Source organism: Ipomoea nil, unplaced genomic scaffold, assembly GCF_001879475.1.
Source record: "Ipomoea nil cultivar Tokyo-kokei standard unplaced genomic scaffold, Asagao_1.1 scaffold0276, whole genome shotgun sequence".
Classification (NCBI taxonomy): Eukaryota; Viridiplantae; Streptophyta; class Magnoliopsida; order Solanales; family Convolvulaceae; genus Ipomoea; species Ipomoea nil.
Genome location: NW_017616704.1, coordinates 4,962,794 through 4,989,155, shown reverse-complemented (window position 1 = coordinate 4,989,155; position 26,362 = coordinate 4,962,794). Strand labels below are relative to the sequence as shown.

Sequence of the window (26,362 nt, the reverse complement as noted above, 5' to 3'; positions counted from 1 at the left end):
GTAGGTTATTTTCTTGCCCATTTTGCTATGATTTTAAGTCATTGAATTGCCTTAGCGCATGCCCAATCTTTTTTCTTGGCTAGTTAATGAATTTTCAACTTCTTTTAATTTCATTTCTTTCATGTCCGAACAAGATGGTATCTCCACCAAAGCTAAGTGGGACCCTAATGATTTGTTTATTTATTTCTTTTTCTTCTTGCTCTCATAATTGATTCCACCAAATGAAAGCATTGAGTTTATGACCAACAACAGGAACACTTGTATGTATATGAGTCTGTATTAATAATATTTTACTTTAGAGTAATCAATACTTGGTTGCAATGATAAAAATGATTCTTGACTCATGAGCTAGGTAGAGAGAGAAATTAATCGAGTTAAATATATTATTATGTTTTTATGATAATATATTAATGAGTAAATGTTCTATTTCTCATTTGATTTCACTTCTTTAGGTGAAAATATTTGATTGGTTTATTTTTTGTTAGGCGTCAATCGGGTTTGACTAAGTTCAGTCCTTGTCGCGCTCTTCCTCCACTGTTCTCCGCCGGTCCCGGGTACGCAATTTGTCTATTGTGTTTAGCAAGATTCAATTCACATTGTGTTTGGCATGTGCTTTGGTTAGTTAGGATGTATAAGAAAGCATCTAGAATTGACAAATGGTTATTATTATTTTACCTAGATTGGCTTGTATGTGATGGATAAATGCTACTTGTTTGCGTCCATGAAATGCTACTTGTTTGCACTATGTAAATGCTAAAAGTATTGTAGTTGTTGTAGTAGTTATTATTATAGAAATTTGTTAAAATAGTCTTAACAAATGTTTAATTAAGGTTATTATTATTTTAGCTAGATTGGCTTGTACGTCATGGATAAATGCTACTTGTTTGCGTCCATGAAATGCTACTTGTTTGCACTATGTAAATGCTAAAATTATTGTAGTTGTTGTAGTAGTTATTATTATAGAAATTTGTTAAAATAGTGTTAACAAATGTTTAATTAGGGTTATTAATATCTAGATTGGCTTGTACATGATGGATAAAAGTTGGATGATAGCTAATCGACTTAGTACGGAATACGAAGATAGAGTTAGAAAATTTTTAGACTTTGCAAAGTGTAACCTTCCGAATAGTAATAACAGGTGGTTGTGTCCTTGTAAGAAATGTTGTAATCAGAAAAAGTTAGGTGAAGAGGACATATATGATGATCTAATCGTTAATGGGATTAATCCATATTATACACAATGGATTTGGGACGGTGAACACGATGTGTCTACGACATCTAATGTGTATGTTGACAATGAAGATAATGAGTCTGAAGATCAGTTTGATGAAATGTTTCGCGATGTTGGAGAAGAGTTTACCAATCGGTCAAATGAGTTAGATGATTTATTGAATGATTCAAAACAACCGTTATGGCCGGGGTGTAGTACATATTCCCGATTATCTGCTATATTAAAATTATTCAACTTGAAAGCTGGGAATGTGTGGAGCGACAAGAGCTTTACTGCGTTACTTGAAATAGTAAAGGACATGCTTCCAGATGGTAATGAACTTCCCAATAGTACGTATGATGCCAAAAAGATTTTGTGTCCAATGGGTATGGGATATACAAAGATACATGCTTGCCCTAACGATTGCATATTGTTTAGGAATGATTACAAAGACTTCCATGCATGTCCAATATGTGGGGCATCTCGTTATAAAACAAGCGAGAATGTTGCTGGTAAAGTACGTTTGAAAAGGCCACCAGCTAAAGTTTTGTGGTATCTCCCAATTCTTCTAAGATTTAAGCGCCTGTTTGCATATCCAAGTGATGCGAAGAACTTAACATGGCATGCAGATCAAAGGATTTCTGATGGCAAGCTTCGACACCCGGCTGATTCTTCTCAATGGATAACATTTGATAATGCATTTCCTGAATTTGGTCACGAGTCGAGAAATCTTAGACTTGGACTTTGTACTGATGGTATTAACCCCCACGGGAATCTATGTAGCAAGCATAGCTCGTGGCCAGTTATGTTGATAATTTATAATCTACCCCCTTGGTTTTGTATGAAACGAAAATACATATTATTATGTTTGATGATTTCTGGGCCAAAACAACCAGGTAATGATATAGATGTTTATTTGGCCCTTTAATTGATGACCTGAAGCAATTATGGGATGAAGGTGTGTTAGTGTTTGACGCATACCGGAAGGAGACTTTTAAGTTGCATGCAATACTTTTTTGCACAATCAATGACTTTCCAGCTTATGGAAATCTGTTTGGATATAGTGTCAAAGGTCATAAGGCATGCCCCATATGTGAAGATAATACATGTTATCATCAACTTGTTCATGGTAGAAAGACTGTATACATGGGGCATCGGAGATTTCTTGATAAATTTCACCCTTATCAAAAATTAAAAAGGACATTCAATTGCAAGACTATACAGATGCTCCACAACCATTGACTGGGAATCAAGTATATGAACGAGTTGAATGCATCAATGTTACTTTTGGTAAGACTCAGAAGCTTAAATCTCAAAGAGGTAAGAGGTCAAAATCTACAAATGAGAAGAGTCCGTGGAAAAAGAAATCTATATTCTTTGATCTTTCATATGAGAAGACACTAGATGTGAGACACAGTATTGATGTGATGCATGTGAAGAAAAATGTATGTGATAGTCTAGTTGGAACTCTTTTAGACATAAAAGGTAAGTCTAAAGATGGACTCAATGCTAGATTGGATTTGGTTGAAATGTGTATACGAGCTACATTAGCTCCACGTTCCGAAGGTAAGAAAACATATTTGCCTCCCGCTGCTCATACTTTATCAAGAAAGGAGAAAATAAGTTTTTGTGAGTGTTTACGTGGAGTAAAGGTACCACAATGGTATTCATCAAATATCAGTAGACTTGTTGATATGCAAGATTTAACGTTGGTGGGGTTGAAGTCTCATGATTGCCATGTCTTAATGCAACAACTATTGCCAGTGGCTGTTAGAGACATATTGCCTAAAAAGTTGAGATACACCATCATAAGACTTTGTTTCTTTTTCAATGCAATTTGTGGAAAAGTTATTGATCCAGACAAATTAGATGAATTGCAAAATGAAACTATTGTTACACTGTGTCAGCTAGAGATGCACTTTCCACCTTCATTTTTTGATATCATGGTTCATTTGCTTGTGCATTTGGTTAGAGAGATCAAACATTGCGGTCCAGCTTATTTGAGGTGGATGTACCCATTGAACGGTACATGAAAGTATTAAAAGGTTATGTTAGGAACCGATATAGGCCAGAAGCATCTATTGTTGAAAGCTATGTTGCCGAGGAGGTTACTGAGTTTTGTACTGAATATTTGGCAGGAGTTGAGTCTATAGGAATTTCTAAGAATCGGCATGAAGGAAGAATTACTGGGAAGGTTACTCGAGGAGTCAAAGTGAATATTATGCCTCGTGAAGATGTTGAGCAGGCACACTTGTACATCTTGCATAATACAAGTGAAGTCGAACCGTATTTAGATGAACACAAGGCGTTGATTAGGGAGCAAAATCCAAGAAGGACAGACATGTGGATTGTGGGCGAACATAATCGAACTTTTATCAGTTGGTTCAAAAATAAAGTTCTTAAAGAGAATAATGTTTCTGAAACTGTTTCATGGTTAGCACATGGTCCTGGTTTGGATGTCTTATGTCATAATGGATATGACATTAATGGATTTTCTTTTTATACAAAAGCTCAAGATGAAAAAAGCACTATGCAAAACAGTGGAGTTACTTTGGTTGCAAATTCAATGCATTTCAGTAGTTCGAAAGATCCAAATCCCGTGTTTGTAGAGTTGTCATATTATGGTGTGATTGAAGAAATATGGGAAGTTGATTATGTTTCGTTTAGGGTCCCGGTGTTTCGGTGTAGATGGGTAGATAATAAACATGGTGTAAAAGTTGATGAGTTAGGATTTACCCTTGTAGATTTTAATTGGGAAGGACACAAAAATGAGCAGTTTATAATGGCATCCCAAGCAAGACAAGTCTTTTATATTAGTGATCCTTGTGACAAAAAATGGTCCATTGTTCTTCATGGAAAGAGACAAACTGTTGTAGATGAGAATGAAGATGTTAGTTTGATATTGAGGAAATACCACCATTTTCGTCAAGTATATTGCCCCCCGTTATTGATAATGAGATAGATGAAGTGCATGCATCACGAGATGATCATCGTGAAGGGATATGGGAGAATTGATTATTATATGTAATGCTTTAATTAGATATTTATTATGTTTTTATATTTTCTTATTCTAATATTTCTATATATTCTAATAATTTTTCTTTCTAAACAGGCGTATGGATTCCACAGATGATGGTGGTACTATAGAAGGTACTCATAATATTCAAAGTAGTACTACTAAGAAGAGGGGTGCCACTCATATGCAAAAAATCATTAAGCAACGTAATGCTTTTGGGAAACTACAAATTGAGCTTGATGGATTCGAGCCTGTCTACGGGAAAGCTGGCAATGAATTTAAAAGTTATGTTGGATTAGTGGGACGAATCAATACTCCTATCACAATAAAAGAATGGTCGGATGTCCCAGAAAACACTAAAACTACTATTTGGAAAGAAATCCTGGTAAGCTAGATTTAGATTTATTCAAAAAGTTAATATAATTACATTTCCTACTAATAAATATTCTTGTTTTGTAGAGTACTTATGATATTCCCGACAACATTGATATGAAGAGACATTGGTTAAGCTATGTGAATGACCGGTGGAGAGATTTTAAAACAAAATTGGTGAACAAGTATATATACGGTTGCTATGCAGGTCAGAACCCTTGTACTTATAATTACATTTCTTACTAATAAATAATCTTGTTTTCTTACTAGTATATATACGGTTGCTATGCAGGTCAGAACCCATGTAAAACATACGACTTCCTTGAACAAGAGACATGGAATGAGTTTTATCAGTCGCGTACGGGGTGAATCATATGAGATATCATTATTATTCTATCAATATTTTGAACAAGGGATATGGAATGATGTATCATATGATTAATACTTTGTATGTATGTAGGCAACAAGGAAAAAATATCAAGACATACAAGCTAAGAATATTCATCCACATCTTTTAGCTCGAGGAGGTTATAAAAGGTTGGAGAAGATGATGATGGACGAGAAGTTGAAAGAACAACAAGCATGTGCTGATGCAGATCCGTCGTATACAATGAGTCCTCCAAGTCCCATACGTAGAGCCGAAAAATGGAAGAAAGCAAGAATGGACAATTCAGGAAATTATGGCATTGATTCAACTAGATTGGTGGCGGAAAAAATTGTAAGTACATATGTTGTCATTTACTACAGTAATAGTAATTATTATTGAATAATTTTTATATATGTTAGGATGCTCTTGAGTTGCAAATTTCTCAAGGAGAATTTGTTGAGGATGGAAGAAAGAATTCATTGACTGTTGCATTGGGTACCGATGAGCATTGTGGACGTGTTAGAGCCATGGGAAGAGGACATGGCATCAAAAGTGTATTTGGCCATGCAAAACGTCGCCAAAAGACTCCTGAAGATGTTTAACGAATGGTTGATGCTGCTGTTGCACAAGCATTAGAAAATCAAAAGCAGCAAAATATTTCTGAACGGGAGGAATTTGGTCAACGATTAACTGAGCAATTTGAGGCAAAAATAGCTTGTATGATATTTCAATTTAGTGCTATGCAAACTCCTTTACAACCAAAGCAGGTGGATGACGTACTTCAAGATGCTGTGCCACCACCTCCAAGTGACAAAGCTAGTTCCCCAGACCCTTTTAGTAATTTACCGGCTGTAAGTATTCGTTTATAGTTATCTTATTATTAATTATCAATAAAATTTTATATGATTTTTAATTAAAAATTATTGTATTTAGGGGCACGATGTCAATTGTTCTTAGAAGATCCATTTAGACGTCCAGTGGCATATGGGACAGCTTACAGTGGTGGACAAGTTCATGGGGTTGTACTAGATGTAAATAATGTGAAAGTGAGTGTAAATGAAGTTAGTGATCCAACTGCACATGTACCATTCCCCATCGGTGAGGTTCAACTTGTAAGTGATGCAATTCAACACTTTATCATTTGGCCAAAGAAGCTGGTAGAGTTATGTACTGAAGCTAATGCGGTATGTACACTGATAATATTTCTATTTTAAAATATTAAGTAATTTACTTTTTAAAATAATAATTCTTACTTGTAATATAATTCACAGTTAAAAGACAATACCAGTAGTGTTGTTCCAGATTCTTTTACTGCTGATTGCAAAAAGGCTTTTACAATAGCTCGCCGTTTCGAACAGAATCTTGTGATCCATGTGGCTCGTGGTATTATGGGCAAGATTGAGTATGACTTGCACCTTGAAAGTGTGGAGATAATGCATTTCTTAAGTATGGACACCATCGATGTTTCTCTAGTTCAGTTCTTTATAAGGTAATAATAAGTTCTTTATGATTATTCATGCATAATAGTTTTATATTTATATAATTGGTAATCTATATATAATTGGTTGTGTTTGTGAATAGGGGTATTTACATTAGTTTTGAGTTGGCATCAAAAGACACGTGTGGCTTCCTAGATCCATATTGGATTCAACCAAAAATGAATATAATAATACAAAAGAGAGGAAATCATAAATACCACCATGCAGTATGGGAAGAAAAATGTATATGTATCCCCATACGTTCTCAAGTAAGTATTAATTACGTTTTAAATAAAAGTGCTTATATATAATATATTTTTATTGTATATTATATTTACTTATAACTAATAAATTACTTATTTGTAGTGAGCATTGGATGCTGATGGCGATTTGTCCTAGATTAAATGAAATTTTTTGATTTGATTCATTTGGTCATGGGCCGCGTGAAGACATTAAACATATAATGGAAACGTATGTAAATTTTTATAATGAATTAGTAGTTATTATTAAACTAGTGATGCCAAGTATTTACATATATTTTATGTCTTATATTCTTCCAAAAGGCTGAACCCCAACCCTTATTTTTTGTCTGATATGAATAGGTGTATGGCTGCAACAAGCATGATGAATGGAAAGAAACAATCTCGTCCACCAAAATGGACTACATGTTTGGTAAGTACTTCATTCACTTTGTAAAACTTGCAAACTTATTATTTTTTATTAATTTTTTATAATTTTATTGTAATTCAAATGTAGTGTGCTATACAAAAAGGAACCACCGAATGTGGTTATTTTGTGATGAAATTCATGTGGGAAATTGTTTCGAACAACCTAAGCAAAGGAATGGATAAGGCAAGTAATTTAATAATACATATTTCTTCTTCAAATGTTGTTTAAAATATTTGCTTATTTATTATTTTTATTTCTTTTGAACTTTGTAGATTTTGGAAGATGAGAATGATATTCATTGATTAGTTCAGGAAAAACAGTTAAGATAGAATACTAAGTAAATATGTTTAACGTAAACTACTCCTACACAATAGGCTAGTCATACTAGTAAACTATTGACTTATTCTAATACAATATGAATACCAATAATAATAATAATAATAATAATAATAATAATATGGCTAACACTCCCCCTCAAGCTCAAGGAGGGTGCGCAACCACATTGAGCTTGTCTCGTAAAGCATCAAAGCGCGGGCCAGGTAACGGTTTGGTGAAAATATCTGCTAGCTGGTCCTTGGTTGAAATGAAATTTACTGTCATATCTCCGGATGCAACCTTATCTCCAACAAAGTGGTAGTCAATTTCCACATGTTTAGTCCTGGCGTGAAAGACCGGGTTAGCGCAAAGATAGGTAGCACCAAGATTATCACACCATAGAGTAGACGGTTCCCCACTATGTAGACCTAGCTCACATAGTAAGGACACAACCCACGTGACCTCAGCAGAGACGTCAGCGAGAGCTTTGTACTCAGCCTCCGTGGAGGAGCGAGCAACAGTGCGCTGCTTCCTAGATAACCAAGAGATCAGATTAGTCCCAAGGAAAACAGCATATCCGCTAGTACTCTTTCTATCTACCGGGCAACCGGCCCAATCGGAATCTGAAAAGGCGTGAATGGTAGTCGAGGGAGAAGACGTCAGTCGTAGACCATGGTTCAGGGTCCCTTTGATGTACCGAAGGACCCGCTTTACAAACCCCCAATGATCAGTAGTGGGAGAATGCATGAATTGACATAACCGATTCACAGCAAAAGATAAGTCAGGCCTCGTAATGGTTAAGTACTGAAGTGCTCCAACTATGCGGCAATATTGAGTCGGATTGTCACACGGTTCCTGAGACGGGGAAACAGTGTGAGTAACTGCAGCAAGTGTGGCAAGTGGTTTGCACTCAGACATTCCAGCGCAAGATAGTATGTCATTCATGTAACGACGTTGTGAGAGTATCATCCCATAGTCAAGCTGAACCGTTTCTATGCCGAGAAAGAACCCGGGCGTACCAAGATCCCGGATTTTGAATGTGTCTGATAGTCGGTGTAGAAGTGTGTTGATGAGGGTTGCATCATTGCCCATCATAATTATGTCATCAACATATACGAGCAAGTAGACCCGTGATTTGCCAGATGTGTAATGAAAAAGAGAAACATCCGTTTTCAATGGTGCAAAACCTGCAGAAAGCAAATAGTCATGCAGCCTCTTGAACCAAGCTTGGGGAGCTTGTTTCAGGCCGTATAAGGAGCGCTGATGATGGCACACATAATCTGGATGTGTGGGATCTTCATACCCCGGTGGCTGCTTCATGTAGACAGTCTCAGATAGATGCCCATTAAGAAAGGCGTTATGAACGTCTAGCTGACGGAGTGTCCAATGATGAGAAACAGCAAGAGAAAACAGCAGAAGTACAGTAATCGGTTTGACCACCGGACTAAAGGTGTCGAAGAAGTCCTCGCCTGCTACCTGATTAAAGCCTTTGGCAACGAGCCGGGCTTTATAACGCTCAACTGAGCCGTCAGCAGTACGCTTGGTCCGGAATACCCACTTGCACCCGATTACATTCATGTGGGGTTCGGGAGGCACCAGGGACCAAGTATTGTTGTGTAAGAGTGCATTGAACTCTTGGTCCATGGCTTCACGCCATTGCGGGTGGCCAACAGCCTGAGAATAGCATGTTGGGTCCGTAGTTGCGCTTAACCGGTGAAACTCTTCGCCCGTTCCTCGAGTCATACGGCGAAGCCGCATTGTATGATCCCGAACTCGTGTCTGGGCTCTTCGGGCTCTGACTCCACGAGTCTTGACAAGCCCTTCAATAGCCAATGGGGGTGGCGCCTCTTGTGCCAAGGGAACCGGACTAGCCGACGGCCCTGGCATAGCCTCGTGGGACACCACCGTAGGAGTAGACACAGTCTGAGTTAAAATTGGACTGGTCGCCCACGGTAGTGCCGGTGTTGATCCGGTGTTGTCAACCTGTTTCTCCAATTCTACAAAAGGGAAGACATGTTCGTCAAAGCGCACATGGCGACAGATATAGACCTTTCCAGAATCAACGCATCTGTACCCCCTAAAGGACAACGGGTAACCTAAGAATACGCAGGGTGTAGACCGATACTCCATCTTATGCCGATTGTAAGGCCTAAGATGAGGGTAGCAGCGACACCCAAACACACGAAGGAATGTGTATGGCGGAGACACTTTGTGTATAAGACTGTAAGGACTTTGGAACTGTAAGGCTGACGACGGTAGATAATTTATTAGACAGGTAGTTGTTTAAAAAGCATAGTCCCAATATTGTAGTGGGACTGAACCTTCGGCCAGTAGGGCCAATCCGGTTTCGACTATATGCCGATTTTTGCGTTCTACCCGCCCGTTTTGTTCGTGCGTATATGCACATGATTGTCTGTGGTTTATACCAAGATTAGCAAAAATGTTATGTAATTTTCGGTACTCCCCACCTAGATCCGATTGGATGGATTTGATAGAACGCGAAAATTGGCATTCTACCAGGACACGAAACACCTCAAAAGTTTTATATGTATCTGATTTTACCCGTAAGGGATAAAACCAAGTGAAACGGGAAAAATCGTCAACGAATAATACAAAATACCTATAGCCACTACTGGAAATTACATGAGAAGGACCCCAAATATCAGTATATATCAAATCTAACACATTTTGACTATTGAAAGGAACCCTATCTAAAGGAAATCTGGCTGATTTTCCCATACGACACGATTTGCATGATTCCAGTAAGGCGGCTTTATTTGTTGCGACCGGGCAGGTTTTTAGAACACGACTCTGAACGCTTGCATGAGGATGGCCAAGCCTTCGATGCCACACATCGGGAGTGGTACGGGAAGTGAGGTAGGCAAAGTGAGACTGTGACATCGGAAGTTTATATAGACCACCCGAGGTGGGCCCTTTAAGCAGTGTTGCCTGAGTTATGGAATCCTTCACAAAAAAACAGTTCTTGTGAAATTCAAAATAGCAGTTATTTTCATTAGTAAACCGCTATACTGACAGTAAAGGAACAGATAAATCGGGAACAAACAAAACATTAGACATTTTTAGTAACTTAGATTCAGATGGTACAGACGCTTGACCAACTCGGGAAATTATCAAACCTGCACCATTTCCCACGCGCAGAACATCGCCACCCGTGTATTCGCCTGATTGGGACATCAGACTTGCGTCTGGTGTAGCGTGAGCCGACGCGCCGGTGTCGGGAAACCACCCGGCCATCGAACCCGAGGCAGATTCGTCGCCGGCCACTGCGACGTGAGCCTGCGCAGCTGACTGTCCGGCGTAGCGCTGGTAACACGTCACGATGGTATGGCCCTGGGCGCGGCAAATTTGGCAGCGAGGAGTGTCGTTCCGTCCTCGTCCCCGACCTTGGCCTCCTCGTCCACGATTGCGACCCCCGGACTATCCACTGCCATGCCGGCCGCCGCCCACACTGCGGCCTCGACCGGCGTAATGCGCCGTTGGTGGAGCGGCAAAACCAGCCTCGGATCCTGGAAAATCCTCCGCATGTGTGAACTCCTGTGCCTGTAAGTAATCTGAGAGTTGTGAGATTGTTACCGGTGTACCCGCGGCCGTAAGAGACGATGCCATGGCTCGGTATTCTGGATGTAACCCGCGGAAGACGAACAAATTTTGTTCATCAAGTGAGATAGGTCGCCCGGCGAGCGCTATATATTCCACCAGCAGTTGCGCTCTGCCGAGATACTCGGCGGCCGAGCTGTTCCCTTGGCGTAAGGAGCGGAACTGGCCGAGAAGGCTCAGACAACGTGCGCGAGTGGAGCTGCTCAGGGCCGTGGTGATGGACTCCCACACTTCGCGGGATGTTGAACGGCCAACCGCCAAGTGCATCACCTCATCCGAGAGGGATGAGATGAGTAAAGTCAGGATTGCCTGGTCTTATCGGATCCACGCCTTGTAGTCAGGATTCGGGATCGAAGTCGGGGTGGCGGAGGCAGTGGCGGATTCCTCCGGTGTAACAGCGATGAGTGGTGGCGGGCACGGGATATCACCATCAACGAACCCCAGTAACTCCTAGCCACGGAGGAATGGCACCAACTAAGTCCTCCAAAAGAGAAAGTTGCGCATTGTCAACTTTATGGACACAAAGTGATGTGCCCCGGACAGTGGATTGGAGGCGGTCGCCGGCGACGCAGCACCGGCGGCGGTGACGGTCCTCTCAGACGACTCACTGGCCATGGCGGGTAGAGATGGTGGTTTACGGTGGTGGGGAAAGGATTTGGAGAGAGAGTCTAACCTGGTTGGCTGATACCAGATGCGAATGATATTCGTTGATTAGTTCAGGAAAAACAGTTACAATAGAATACTAAGTAGATATGTTTAACGTAAACTACTCCTACACAATAGGCTAGTCATACTAGTAAACTATTGACTTATTCTAATACAATATGAATAACAATAATAATAATAATAATAATAATAATAATAATAATAATAATAATAATAATAATAATAATAATAATAATAATAATATGGCTAACATGGAAAGACAAGGAAGATTGCCCTACAACAAAGAAGAGATTGATGATGTTAGAAACAAATGGTCTAAGTTTCTTATTGATGAATGGGTTAATAAAACGTTGTTCAATTGATACTTTATGTTTAAAATTAGTTTGTGTTTATTGGTTTGATGTTAATTAGTAGTTTTGTTGAATTAGATGATGTTGATGTTGATGTTGAATGTAACTAGCTGCACAGGTTCTGATTGATACAGCAGGTTGAGCTAGAAATCATAAAACATTTTTAATATAAAAAATATATATATACATACGACGTCAGCTAATAGCCTATTAGCCGACATCGTATAATTTTAAATATATATATATATATATATATATATATATATATATATATATATATATATATATATATATATATATATATATGTGTGTGTGTGTGTGTGTGTGTGTGTAACACCCCAGATTTTCGAGATATTTAAAACTTATAAAATAAAGGTGAAATCTCATTAAATCCCAAACAGAGTACGAGTGTACGGGGTGCTATGCCACACCTGAGCTAGAGAACTCAGGTGCACAGGCTAACTAACTAATGTCTCAATGATATGAATGCATAAACATGGCACGCAGGCCGAAAGGGAAAATAACTACTTCTATGTTCCAAGCTTTAGCGCACTCCAGTGACTTAATCTTCTGTGCCTGAAAGCCAAATATATCTGTTCAGCGAGAGATGCTGGTAACCCACTCCAACGCGTTGAAATACAATACGTATAGAGATATATATATAGATATACGAAAACCATTTTGAAGCATGAAGATATATCCTACGAGACTCTAGCTTTTAAAACCGGGAATGACTCGACAGATAAGGCTAGACACAAGCAACAGTTATAACAGGCGTATACAATCCACAACAGGCAAGACAGATAAAGCTGAGCATAATTAATAATCATAACCCAACATAAACAATCCCCAGCATAAATCCCTTAGTCACATCCCCCAATATACTCATAAACACAACTCCTCCATATCTCATCACATAGCATACTTTGTTGGCGCCACAGGACCAATCGCATGCCCATACATGAGGGTCAGCGCATATAGCTCTGACACGGCCCCGCAGCACCCTGCTCCGTCTCACATTACGGAGGAGCCGATCGCAACCGACTGATGGACCTTTGTCCTACATAATATTTATATACCTGACCGGTCTTTACCAGCCTGGTTAACAGTTGGGATGGTTCTCAGCCCATTCAACTGCCCGTATAGTGGACCTTTGTCCTATATAATATTTATATACCTGACCGGTCTCTACCAGCCTGGTTAACAGCCGGTATGGTTCTCAGCCCATCCGACTGCCCGTATAGTGGACCTTTGTCCTATATAATATTTATATACCTGACCGGTCTCTACCAGCCTGGTTAACAGCCGGTATGGTTCTCAGCCCACCCGACTGCCCGTATAGCCCGATTGATCTTAACCAACTCGGGGTTACATGCACACATAACACATAGCAAGTACATGCAACCCACATTAACACATTGGAAAGGGGGAGAAAACGTATAACAAAACCTATGCATGATCCTTCGCATACTAAAAATGGTCCTAAGGGGTTCATACTCCTTTCACCTAGGTCAACGGGATACCAATTCAACTAGCATGCAATATATAAGACTCATACAACCTACGAACGGTACCCGAAACATCAAACTAGACATAGGCACGATAGACGGAGTCCGTTGGGACACCTCGGGGGTCGGGGAAACATCAAACGGGGAAGCCGAAATCCCCAATTGGGGTGCAAACCAGCGGGTAGCCAGTGGGTGAGGGATCACCCGCCAGCTGCCCGCTGCCGGCGTTGCCCAAGGAGGCCGCGGGTAGGTGGCGGGTCCCCTACGCCCACCTACCCCCCACTGACTCTTTTCATCAAGAAACGCCCCGGGAACCTTTGTGGAACCCGAAACCATGCTTGGACACTTTGAAACGCAATTGATAACGCACGTAGACAATTAACGGATCAAAATCAGGAAACAATCGGCACATAACCTATCATGCTTTTCTAAACATAACAAACACCCAATCATGCGAATTCCCCCCCCCCCCCCCAATATACCAAGAATAATTCCATACGATACAACCTAGGGTTCTAATCACTTTTATGCCAACGAGAATACGATTCGTCTTCTAATTACAAGATCCGGTACAAATAACACATAAGTATCAAGAACGCCATACAATTATCAAGAGCAACATATAATTATCAAGAACAACATATAATTATCAAGAACAACATATAATTATCAAGAACTCCACATAATCGTTAAGAACACCATAATTATCAAGAATCTCCTTATATCAAGATCACCCATGGAATTATCCCATCAGTCATCAATAATAACATCACAAATCATCAATACACAATAATATGGGGAAATCCTATGGGGGAAATCATAGCTACGGAAATAGGTTTTGTTGAGACATGGGTTACCTCTTAGCCTTAATTAATTCCTTGGCATGAAGGGTCTTTCTTTAAGCCTTCTTCTTTCTTGATTTCTCCTAAGGGGATTCTTGGAACTTCTTGTGTGGTGAGAGATTATGGTGGTGAAAGATCTAGGTGCCTCCTATGTCCCTATTTATATATTTAAGACTCCTAATTAGGGTCTGAATGGTATGGGTTTACTAATTCTATTCCTTATAGAACTAAGGGCTTATTTTAGGGATAAGGGTCCATGGTCCATAGTGGACCATATTAATTAATTAAAGGGAATCCTAATCGTAGTCTGAATAGTAAAATGCCTACTTCCTTTATTCCTAATAGATAACTAGGTCTAGGATTCCTAATTAGAATCTGAATAGTAAAAGGTTTACTTTCTTTATTCCTAATAGGCTTAGGACTCTAATTTAGGCAAGGGTCCACGGTTCATGGTGGACCTTTATTAATTAATTAAAGGAAACCTAACCGAATTAAATCATATTTAATTATTATTAACGGGATTAATTAAATAATTAATCCGGGATTGAAGGCCGTAACACGGGGTGTTACACTCCCCCCCCCCCCCCTTACGAGAAGCTTCGTACCCGAAGCTTGGGAATCATTGCGGGGGTAACGAGTCCAAAGTAATACGGTGGTCCTATAGCGAAAGCATTCTACGGGGAAACTGTATAATTGTATGTTTATGCGTACTGGGTTTTTGGGAACGATTAGGTTTAAAGGGCTAAGAGGGTGGGTTTCAAACCTGAGGACAAAGTGAATTTAGGAATTAGGATCAAAGTTTTCAAGGTTGCAACATAGGGTGTGAGGTTGCCACCTTGTATGGAATCGTTAAAATAGGGGATTAAGAGTGTGGTTGAAAGGTAGAAAGGGTTTTGAAATAAGGAGGGGGCCGATTTTCCGATGGAGGGAAGGAAATTCGGCTAGGATGGGTTAACGGTCCTCGATCTTCAAGTGACTATTCTGGTTTGACGTTTTGATCACGACGTATTGATGAACTGATGATCCTTCTTCCTTGCTGTTGGCACTTGCTTGACTTTAAGATCCTTGTTAGACCTTGCTTCCCAGGCTAAGGTTTCATCCTTCTCCCCTATCTTGAGGGAATCTCCCGTGATGATTTAACACTTACTTCTTTAATGCGTCCAAGGTCTTGACCAAGTTTGGTCAACCAAGTCAATCTCTTAGGGCGTACTTCCCAAATTCTTCCCAAAGTTTCTTGGGAGTCGGTAAACTTTGGGTTGATTTTCCCATCTTATTGAATTTTATCTCCTTTTTAGTGAATGAAATTCTTAGTAAGACTTCATGTCTTCCCCGAGGTTCGATTAGTTGTGCCTTTTTGTGTTACTTTTAATGGCGAGGGTGTCCTTGCATGCTCTTTTCCTTTTTGAAGCGCAGTTGGTTACCTAACCTCGTTGTGGAATGACTCGGTGACTTTACGAGTCATCTCATTTCCTTGTGGGTCCTTAATGACCCTTGAGATCTTGGCACAAATGTGCTTTTTACATTTTGCCTAGCACCACGGACTACGTAGTTCTTGATTCCATACAACTTGTAAGGAGTCCTCTGATTTGCTTGAACGATATCCATGGTTTGAAGGAGTCCCGGTCCATCCTTAGCATTTTGACTTTTAAGTTCTTCGTGAGTCCTTAGCACGAGTTCCCAACTCGCCTCCTTGGTTTGCACAATCCTTTATGCCAATCATCCCTAGTCGGTTGCATCGTAGAGTTCAACTTCAACCCCACGTGTAATGCAATTGGTTGTGCTTTTCCGATGGTGTCTTGCGTGTCAAGGCCTTTTACCGATGACACCATGTTTGGGCGACCCATGGTTCTTTACCCAAGACTCGCGTTCATCAATCGAGGCACACAAGTGTGCCATGAATCAATAAAGTGAGGAGTTAAGAAATCAGCACATTATACCAGTGGGCGCAAGGTGGGCGGTTGTCCGCCTGCCAAGCTCTTGTTGGGGACCCGTCAAGGTCCCGTCCACGACCCGTTAGGGTCCCATCAAGGTCTCGTTGGGGACCCGCGGGAAGGTGACTAGGAAGAGTGAATTTCTTCGGGAAAAATCCCAAGAATGCACCGATTCAAGTCCCGACAAGCCCCATGCCCATGTGCACAATAAAAAGGTACCTGAATACATAGGATGACCCATCGTATAGTTTTATTGATCCTTAAGTATGAGTTATAGATGAGTCAAGACTCTCGCATGTTCTTTCCGTTCAGTAGGTCGGGTCCGGTTCCCAATTAGCAACCTCGTCACCTTCACCGGGAAGTTGGTTATAAGCCAACTTTGTCCTTTCCTTGCTTGATTGATGACAAGCCTTCTTGGACTTTCTTGGAGTTCGGCTTGTCGCTCGTTCTTTGTTCAATCCTTTGGTGACCAAGTGCTTGGTGATGCGTTTCTCTTCCTTGGAATGCATTTGATTGACTGCCCTTTGACGTCGCATGGTGTTTTGGCGATTTTGTGTGTTACATGTACTTCTTATGGTGCCTTAAACCATCAAGGTCCTTGTTCCAAGGTGAGGCCCTTATTGCCAGGAGGCTCTAGTTGTATGATGCTTTCTATGCATCTGTGTAAATCTTTCATTGCACTCCGTATAGGTAATGCCTCCAAATTTTCAGTGCGAATACGATGGCGGCTAGCTCGAGGTCATGGGTGGGGTATTTTCTTCGTGGGTGTTTAGTTGCCTAGATGCGTATGCTATTACCTTGCCTTTTTGCATTAGCACGCACCGCAACCCCTTTTTGGACGCGTCCCCGAAGACCTCGAACCCTTCCACCCCGGAGGGGATGGCTAGTATGGTGCCGTGTTTAACTTATCCTTCAATTCCTGAAAGGCTGCGACGCAGTTGTCGTCCCATTGGAAAGGGGTCTCCTTTTTCATGAGTTTAATGCGAGGTTGGGCTATCTTGGTAAAGTCGGGTACAAACCTCCTGTAGTAGCCAGCCAAGCCCAGGAAGCTTCGGACCTCTGAAAGTGAGTTTGGTGTGGACCATTCCTTAACGGCCTGGGCTTTGGTGGGGTCCACCTTAATTCCTTCTTTGGTTATTACGTGGCCCAGGAAGGTCACGCTGTCTTTCCAGAATTCGCATTTGGAGAACTTAGCGTATAGCTGGTGCTTTCTTAGAGTTTGTAAGGTTATGCGGAGGTGTCCTTCATGTCCTTCCTTGTTTCGGGAGTAGCCTAGGATGTCGTCAATGAATACAATGACGAAGTCATCCAGGTGGGGTCGGAATACTCGGTTCATGAGGTCCATGAGTATGGCGGGTGCGGGGTGGAGTCGTCCTTGTAGCCGTGCCCCTAGGTTCTCTTAGTTGAACCCCCGGTTGTTGCCCATAAGTTCTTTGTGGACCTATCAAAGATCAACCTCGTGTCTTGAAGTAGAACGAGGTTATCTCTACATGGCGTTCCTCTGGGCATTCTCCTAGCCGAGGATTTTGTTGAAGGTTCGGATTCATTCTTCGAGGAGTGTGGGATCCCTGACTGTCTACTTATTGGCGCCATGCTGCTGGTTTTCAGGGTCAATATTTATTGTAATGATGAGACAGTGTGTTGCACCCTTACCTTGGTGTGGTAAGCGTAGGGGGAGTTCTTTTAGAGAGAGATAAAGTGAGGGGAGGTTATGTGTAGGTTTCACAATCTCACCGTGTGTCCTAAGATTCCTGAATCCTAGGTTCCTTAATGCCTAGAGTTCAAGCCTAATGTCCTAAAGTCCGGTCTTAAGAGTCTTATCCTAGGGTCAAACTTAGGCTCTGATACCAACTATAACACCCCAGATTTTCGAGATATTTAAAACTTATAAAATAAAGGTGAAATCTCATTAAATCCCAAACAGAGTACGAGTGTACGGGGTGCTATGCCACACCTGAGCTAGAGAACTCAGGTGCACAGGCTAACTAACTAATGTCTCAATGATATGAATGCATAAACATGGCACGCAGGCCGAAAGGGAAACTAACTACTTCTATGTTCCAAGCTCTAGCGCACTCCAGTGACTTAATCTTTTGTGCCTGAAAGCCAAATATATCTGTTCAGCGAGAGATGCTGGTAACCCACTCCAACGCGTTGAAAAACAATACGTATAGAGATATATATATATATAGATATACGAAAACCATTTTGAAGCATGAAGATATATCCTACGAGACTCTAGCTTTTAAAACCAGGAATGACTCCACAGATAAGGCTAGACACAAGCAACAGTTATAATAGGCGTATACAATCCACAACAGGCAAGACAGATAAAGCTGAGCATAATTAATAATCATAACCCAACATAAACAATCCCCAACATAAATCCCTTAGTCACATCCCCCAATATACTCATAAACACAACTCCTCCATATCTCATCACATAGCATACTTTGTTGGCGCCACAGGACCAATCGCATGCCCATACATGAGGGTCAGCGCATATAGCTCTGACACGGCCCCGCAGCACCCTGCCCCGTCTCACATTACGGAGGAGCCGATCGCAACCGACTGATGGACCTTTGTCCTACATAATATTTATATACCTGACCGGTCTTTACCAGCCTGGTTAACAGTTGGGATGGTTCTCAGCCCATTCAACTGCCCGTATAGTGGACCTTTGTCCTATATAATATTTATATACCTGACCGGTCTCTACCAGCCTGGTTAACAGCTGGTATGGTTCTCAGCCCATCCAACTGCCCGTATAGTGGACCTTTGTCCTATATAATATTTATATACCTGACCGGTCTCTACCAGCCTGGTTAACAGCCGGTATGGTTCTCAGCCCACCCGACTGCCCGTATAGCCCGATTGATCTTAACCAACTCGGGGTTACATGCACACATAACACATAGCAAGTACATGCAACCCACATTAACACATTGGGAAGGGGGAGAAAACGTATAACAAAACCTATGCGTGATCCTTCACATACTAAGAATGGTCCTAAGGGGTTCATACTCCTTTCACCTAGGTCAACGGGATACCAATTCAACTAGCATGCAATATATAAGACTCATACAACCTACGAACGGTACCCGAAACATCAAACTAGACATAGGCACGATACACGGAGTCCGTTGGGACACCTCGGGGGTCGAGGAAACATCAAACGGGGAAGCCGAAATCCCCAATTGGGGTGCAAACCAGCGGGTAGCCAGTGGGTGAGGGATCACCCGCCAGCTGCCCGCCGGCTGCCCGCTGCCGGCGTTGCCCAAGGAGGCCGCGGGTAGGTGGCGGGTCCCCTACCCCCACCTACCCCCACTGACTCTTTTCATCAAGAAACGCCCCGGGAACCTTTGTAGAACCCGAATCCATGCTTGGACACTTTCAAACGCAATTGATAACGCACGTAGACAATTAACGGATCAAAATCAGGAAACAATCGGCACATAACCTATCATGCTTTTCTAAACATAATAAACACCCAATCATGCGAATTCCCACCCAATATACCAAGAATAATTCCATACGATACAACCTAGGGTTCTAATCACTTTTATGCCAACGAGAATACGATTCGTCTTCTAATTACAAGATCTGGTACAAATAACACATAAGTATCAAGAACGCCATACAATTATCAAGAGCAACATATAATTATCCAGAACAACATATAATTATCAAGAACAACATATAATTATCAAGAACTCCACATAATCGTTAAGAACACCATAATTATCAAGAATCTCCTAACACCATAATTATCAAGAATCTCCTTATATCAAGATCACCCATGGAATTATCCCATCAGTCATCAATAATAACATCACAAATCATCAATACACAATAATATGGGGAAATCCTATGGGGGAAATCATAGCTACGGAAATAGGTTTTGTTGAGACATGGGTTACCTCTTAGCCTTAATTAATTCCTTGGCATGAAGGGTCTTTCTTTAAGCCTTCTTCTTTCTTGATTTCTCCTAAGGGGATTCTTGGAACTTCTTGTGTGGTGAGAGATTATGGTGGTGAAAGATCTAGGTGCCTCCTATGTCCCTATTTATATATTTAAGACTCCTAATTAGGGTCTGAATGGTATGTGTTTACTAATTCTATTCCTTATAGAACTAAGGGCTTATTTTAGGGATAAGGGTCCATGGTCCATAGTGGACCATATTAATTAATTAAAGGGAATCCTTATCGTAGTCTGAATAGTAAAAGGCCTACTTCCTTTATTCCTAATAGATAACTAAGTCTAGGATTCCTAATTAGAATCTGAATAGTAAAGGGTTTACTTTCTTTATTCCTAATAGGCTTAGGACTCTAATTTAGGCAAGGGTCCACTGTTCTTGGTGGACCTTTATTAATTAATTAAAGGAAACCTAACCGAATTAAATCATATTTAATTATTATTAACGGGATTAATTAAATAATTAATCCGAGATTGAAGGCCGTAACACGGGGTGTTACAATATATATATATATATATATATATATATATATATATATATATATATATATATATATATATATATATATATATATATATATATATATATATATATATATATATATATATATATATATATATATGACATCAGCTAATAGCCTATTAGCCGACGTCGTATAATTTTTAAAAAATATATACATACGGCGTCGGCTAATAGCTTATTAGCCGACGTCGTATGTATATAATTTTTTAAAAAAAAATTATACGACGTCGGTTAATTTTCTATTAACTGACGCCGTATGTTTTTTTAAATTAAGAAATAAATATACGACGTCGGCTAATAGGCTATTTGTAACACCCCAAAATTTCGAAACTTTTAAAGCTTATATAATGAAGGTAAATTCTTATTAAATCCCAAAACAGAGCATTACTAAACATAAGAGTGCGGGGTGCTATGCCACATCTGAGCTGGAGAACTCAGATGCACAGGCTAAACTAACTAAATATCCTTGAAACATCATCATGGCACGCAGGCCGAAAGGAAAACTATCTATCTAATCCAAGATCTTCTAGCGTGCTCCGGAAGCTAATTATCTGTGCCTGAAAGCCAAATATATCTGTTCAGCGAATGATGGTAGTAACCCACTCCAACGCGTTGAAATACAATATAGGTATATATATATATATATATATATATATATATATATATATATATATATATATATATATATATATATATATATATATATATATATATATATATATATATATATATATATATATATATATATATATATATATATATTGGGTCCAATGAGACTCATATTTTGATGAGACGGTGAGATGTAATCTGGTTCGTTTATTTTTATTTTTTAACGGTTTGGATCTTTTGTTTTTGAATCCCATTTTCTGATGTTTAGTAAAGGAGGTAGGGACATTGTGGTCTTTTGCTTGTGTTATTATTTCAGATTCCATAATTATAGCGTGCTTGGGGGGTTTATACGTGTGTTATTTATGGGATGATACCAATTAAAGATTTTTAATTGCGATTGGACTCTTCGTATTTCTTTTGTCGATTCACTTCCAGAGTCTGTCACCTCTCTCCTCCTGCGTCTCTCAAGGGCTTCTCCAAATCCGACGGTAGCGGTGTCCCAGTGGTGTCGTCCTCTCGTTTTCCGGTCTGTTCTAGTCGCACAAGTGGGTGGTGAACATGGCGGGTTTTTCTAGCAGGAATGTTAAGCGTCGGAGGGGTACTTCTTCCAAGTCTACTCAAGGTATTTCGACTTCCTTGTATTTTTTGGGTGGGTATCTGGTTTTCCGGTGGGGTTTTGGTCTGGGTGGGGTTTTCCGGGGGATGGGGGATGGGGTTTTCGAACGGGTGGGGTGGGGGCATGCAGGGGTTGGTTTGGTTTTTTTTTTTGCGGTGGATGGGTTGTCGATGGTGGTCGGGGGTTTGGGTGGGTATCTAGTTTTCTAGTGGGGTTTTCCGGTGGGATTTTGGTCCGGGTGGGGTTTTCCGGTGGGATTTTGGCCCGTGTGGGGTTTTCCGGGAGGGGGGGGGGGGGTGGGATGCAGGGGATGGTTTGTGGTTGTGGTGGTGCGGCGTGGCGGTGTTGGGGTAGTAGGGTTTTTAATTTGTTCGCCAGGTAGGTATGTACCCGGCCTTTGGGTTTTTTGCGGTGGGATGGGTTGTCGACGGCGGTGGGAGATAATGGTGTGGTGTGGCGGTGTGGTGGCGGTGTAGAAGTGGATATAGTAGGATGAATAGCAACGTTAATTGGAGGGGCGGCATTATATTATCTATTTTTTATAAACGAATTAATTGGCAGGTTGTTTATTTTGTTTTCTTATTTTCTAAACTTTCGGCTGTTGTTCACTGTGTTTTATTCATGTTTTTTCTTATTTTATATTATATTCAATTTTTGTCCACCCGTTTGAGTAATTTATTATTTAATTTGTATATATCAAGCTTAAATGGTTGAATGATTCTGCATAATTTGCTGTAATTGGCTATTGTTTTTGTTTTGAATTTGCATTCGAGTGTTTCATCTGTCGTTTGCCACTGAGCATTTTCACCGGATATTGTGTAGCATATGGTAGTAGTAAGTGGTGTGCGTTATTCGTATGAGGTTTGTGCGTAATAAAGTGATTACTAATTCGTTGATGCGTTATATGTTTTAGGCTTGTGCGTTGTAACACCCCCATTTTCAATACCAAATTTTCCTTACAATTATACTTTCTTAATTGAAAAATTCACTAATTACATAGCGGAAGCATTAACTAACCAAAAGAAATGGGTGTTACCGCCACGCTCAGGTATCTCTCTTATACCCAAACGCTAAGGCTAATAATACAACTTCAATAAACAACCCAAAATATGTATTAGTACAAAAACAACTAACAATTCAAATGTCTAACTAATACATGATATATCTAGGTGGTTCGCTCATTCTCATGCCCAATGCTCATGCAAGAGTTCCTGCAAAAACAATTAAAGAACAGAAAACAAAGAATCACACAAATTCAGCATTAAGCTTGTAAGATCTACTTCACCCCGTAAAACATTTTGCACATAGTACATAGGAGCAGATAATTGGCATAAAGCATAGACCCTTTAAACATTTAATCTTTTATCATCAATAGAGCATAATCATATAGAACATAACTCAAATATGAAATACTCAGAATTTCCAACAACCATAATTTCCCAACAATACTCATAATTTTTAATACCAAATCAGTAGTTCTCACAATGGATATTTTAGGAACCTTTCAAAAGTAATATATTTATTCCAACATGGAGGAACACCAATTCCAACAAAATGGGCAGGGTCTTGTTTCATCAAGCCCTAGTGAACAGTAATCACTCTACTGGACACTACACAAAATCCCATTCAATCTCAAATAATGGGCAGGGTCTTAATTATTTAAGCCCTAGTGAACAGTAATTCTCTTTACTGAACACTACTCAAAAATTCCATTTAAACCAACCAAATAATGGGCAGGGTCTTATTCAATAAGCCCTAGTGAACAGTAATAAATCTACTGAACACTGCGCAAAAATCCCAATAAAGTGGAACAGAACTAATACCTTAAGTGTGCACACCCCCAATGGGTTTCCAAGCCCAATGGGTAGTAACTAGTCCTAGTAGTCAGGATACGTTTCTACTGACTACTACTCAACAGGGTAAATAACCAAGTGGTAGACTCCGCTAACCACTCCTCAAAACAACAGGACTAAAAGTCCTAGTGAGACAGGATATGTTTCTACTGCTCACTCCACAAAACAACAGAGAGTTTTTAAGCTCCCTAGTGAGTCGGTATATTCAACCGCTCACTCCACAACAAACTGGGTCATAACCCAAGTATCCAGAATTTCACAACAGGATACTACACAAGTCTTAAGAATAAATTTCCTTTATCCTCAATCTTTATAAAATTGACAACATTACTGATATTTCTCAAGCAAACAAATTCTCAACACCTCAAATAAGGAACTGACAGAAATTTTCCGAAGGTATGACATGAATTGCAAAATTTATAGAAATATATTGGTAACACATTTTCAGATGAAATTTTCCAGATACAAGGTACATTGAGTCTAGATTATACACAAAAAGTCTCAAATCAATCCAAGGTCTAAAAGTATTTTTCCCGAATTATTTCCCAACACTGCGCCAGACAGAAATTGAACTGGCAGCACACTGCCTCCACTTTACGAAATTTTTCTGGAAATATCGAAACATATTTTTAACCCAAACTTTTTACAAACATCAATTATAACAAGTCTAAGTTCTCTATTAAAACATTCAAGCAAAAACAAGTTTAGGAAGCATTTTTCACGAATTTTTCTTTCCAGCTGCGCCAGTCAGAATTTTCACAGGCAATAATCAGATTGAGTAAAAATTTTTCCTTTTTAATCACCACAAAATCACCATATCACATATGCAGGGTTTTCAACACATCTAAACTGAGTAAACTCATATATCTATCTACATGATATAATCAAATAACTTACAACACTAAATATCATCAATTTTTTTCAAAATCATGAATCACATAAACAATTAGAAAAATCAATTTTTGATTTGGGGTAAAAGGATTTTAGTGAACATAAATCTTACCCGGGCTAATTAAAAGTTGAAATACTCAGTGCACATCCGAAACACCTATACTCATCGACCCTCGTCTACGAGCTATAATTGATGATGATGATGATGATGGAGGACCGGACTGTGTTGATGAAGGAGGAGACTAACGTTTAATTTGTTTTTATTCTTTATTCTATTTGGCGAGAAGATGATTGGTGAGAATTGATAGAGGAAAATATTTAGGATAAGAAAAATACATAATCAGATTAGAGTTATAGCAAGATTAGGATTATAGGTATATATGGGATTAGAGTTGTGTAACAGAAAGAAACATATTAAATGGGATTAGGATGATTATGAGGAGGATTAGATTACATACTTATTATATATAGCAAAACAGTGTGTACTAACATATTTAATATATATGTACATCCGTAACACATTAACATATATATCATATGTTTGCATATAAATAATATATGTTTATTTATAAGCATAAGTATATATCATTGAAAAATATATTAATTAAATAATTTCAAAAATATTTTTGGGTCACATAATATATAATAAAATAATTTAATAGTAGGCTAACATAATTTTGGATCATTCAAATTAATTTCGGAGGGTATTAAATCAACATAATATTATAAAAAAATTACGGGGTATCACATGCGTAATCTTATTTTGAAGTGTGTGCGTTTCGTTGGACATATTTGTTGGGGTTTATTAATGTTTGTTTTGTTTTAAGTATCCGAACTTTATTTTGTGTGTTTGTGTTTTTTTTTTTGTTTGGTATGCAAGGTATCTTTAATCGTGTTTCGATTGGCATGTTCTCATTTATTATAATACTGTTCACCGTATCCTTTACTAGGAAATGGTGTGTGCATTCTTAGAGTGACGTTTGTGCGTAATTCTGTATTTGCTATATTTGTTGTAATTGGCTCTTGTTTTTGTTTTGAATTTTCATTCGACTGTATCATCTGTCCTTTGCAACTGAGCATTTCTGCGAATATTGTGAAGCATATGGTAGTAGTAAGTAGTGTGCGTTATTCGTATGAGGTTTGTGCGTAATAAAGTGATTACTAATTCGTTGATGCGTTATACGTTCTAGGCTTGTGCGTAATCTTATATTTGAAGTGTATGCGTTTTGTTGGTCATATTTGATGGGGTTCATTAATGTTTGTTTTGTTTTAGGTATCCGAAATATATTTTTTTTTTGTTTTTTTTTTTTTGGTATGCAAGGTATCTTTAATCTTGATTGGCTTGTCATGTTCTCATTTATTATAATATATATTGTTCACCGTATCTTGTACTAGGAATTGGTGTATGCATTCTTAGAGTGACGTCTGTGCGTAATTCTGTATTTGCTATTTGGTTGGTGCGTTTTAAGTGTTATGCCAGTGCGTGAGGTTTGATATCATTGATAATTCCTCCGCTGATGATCTGTCTTTAGCTAAATATGGCGTCACCCCCA

The 26,362-nt window shown here is 39.5% G+C and overlaps 1 long non-coding RNA gene across 1 annotated transcript; it reads left to right on the top strand.

The window, feature by feature from the left end:
• Positions 1-930: 930 nt before the first annotated feature.
• LOC109156313 lies at positions 931-26,362 on the top strand. Its single transcript, XR_002049997.1, has 3 exons — positions 931-944; positions 5,959-5,964; positions 26,290-26,362. It is a non-coding gene; the product is annotated as an uncharacterized LOC109156313 (long non-coding RNA).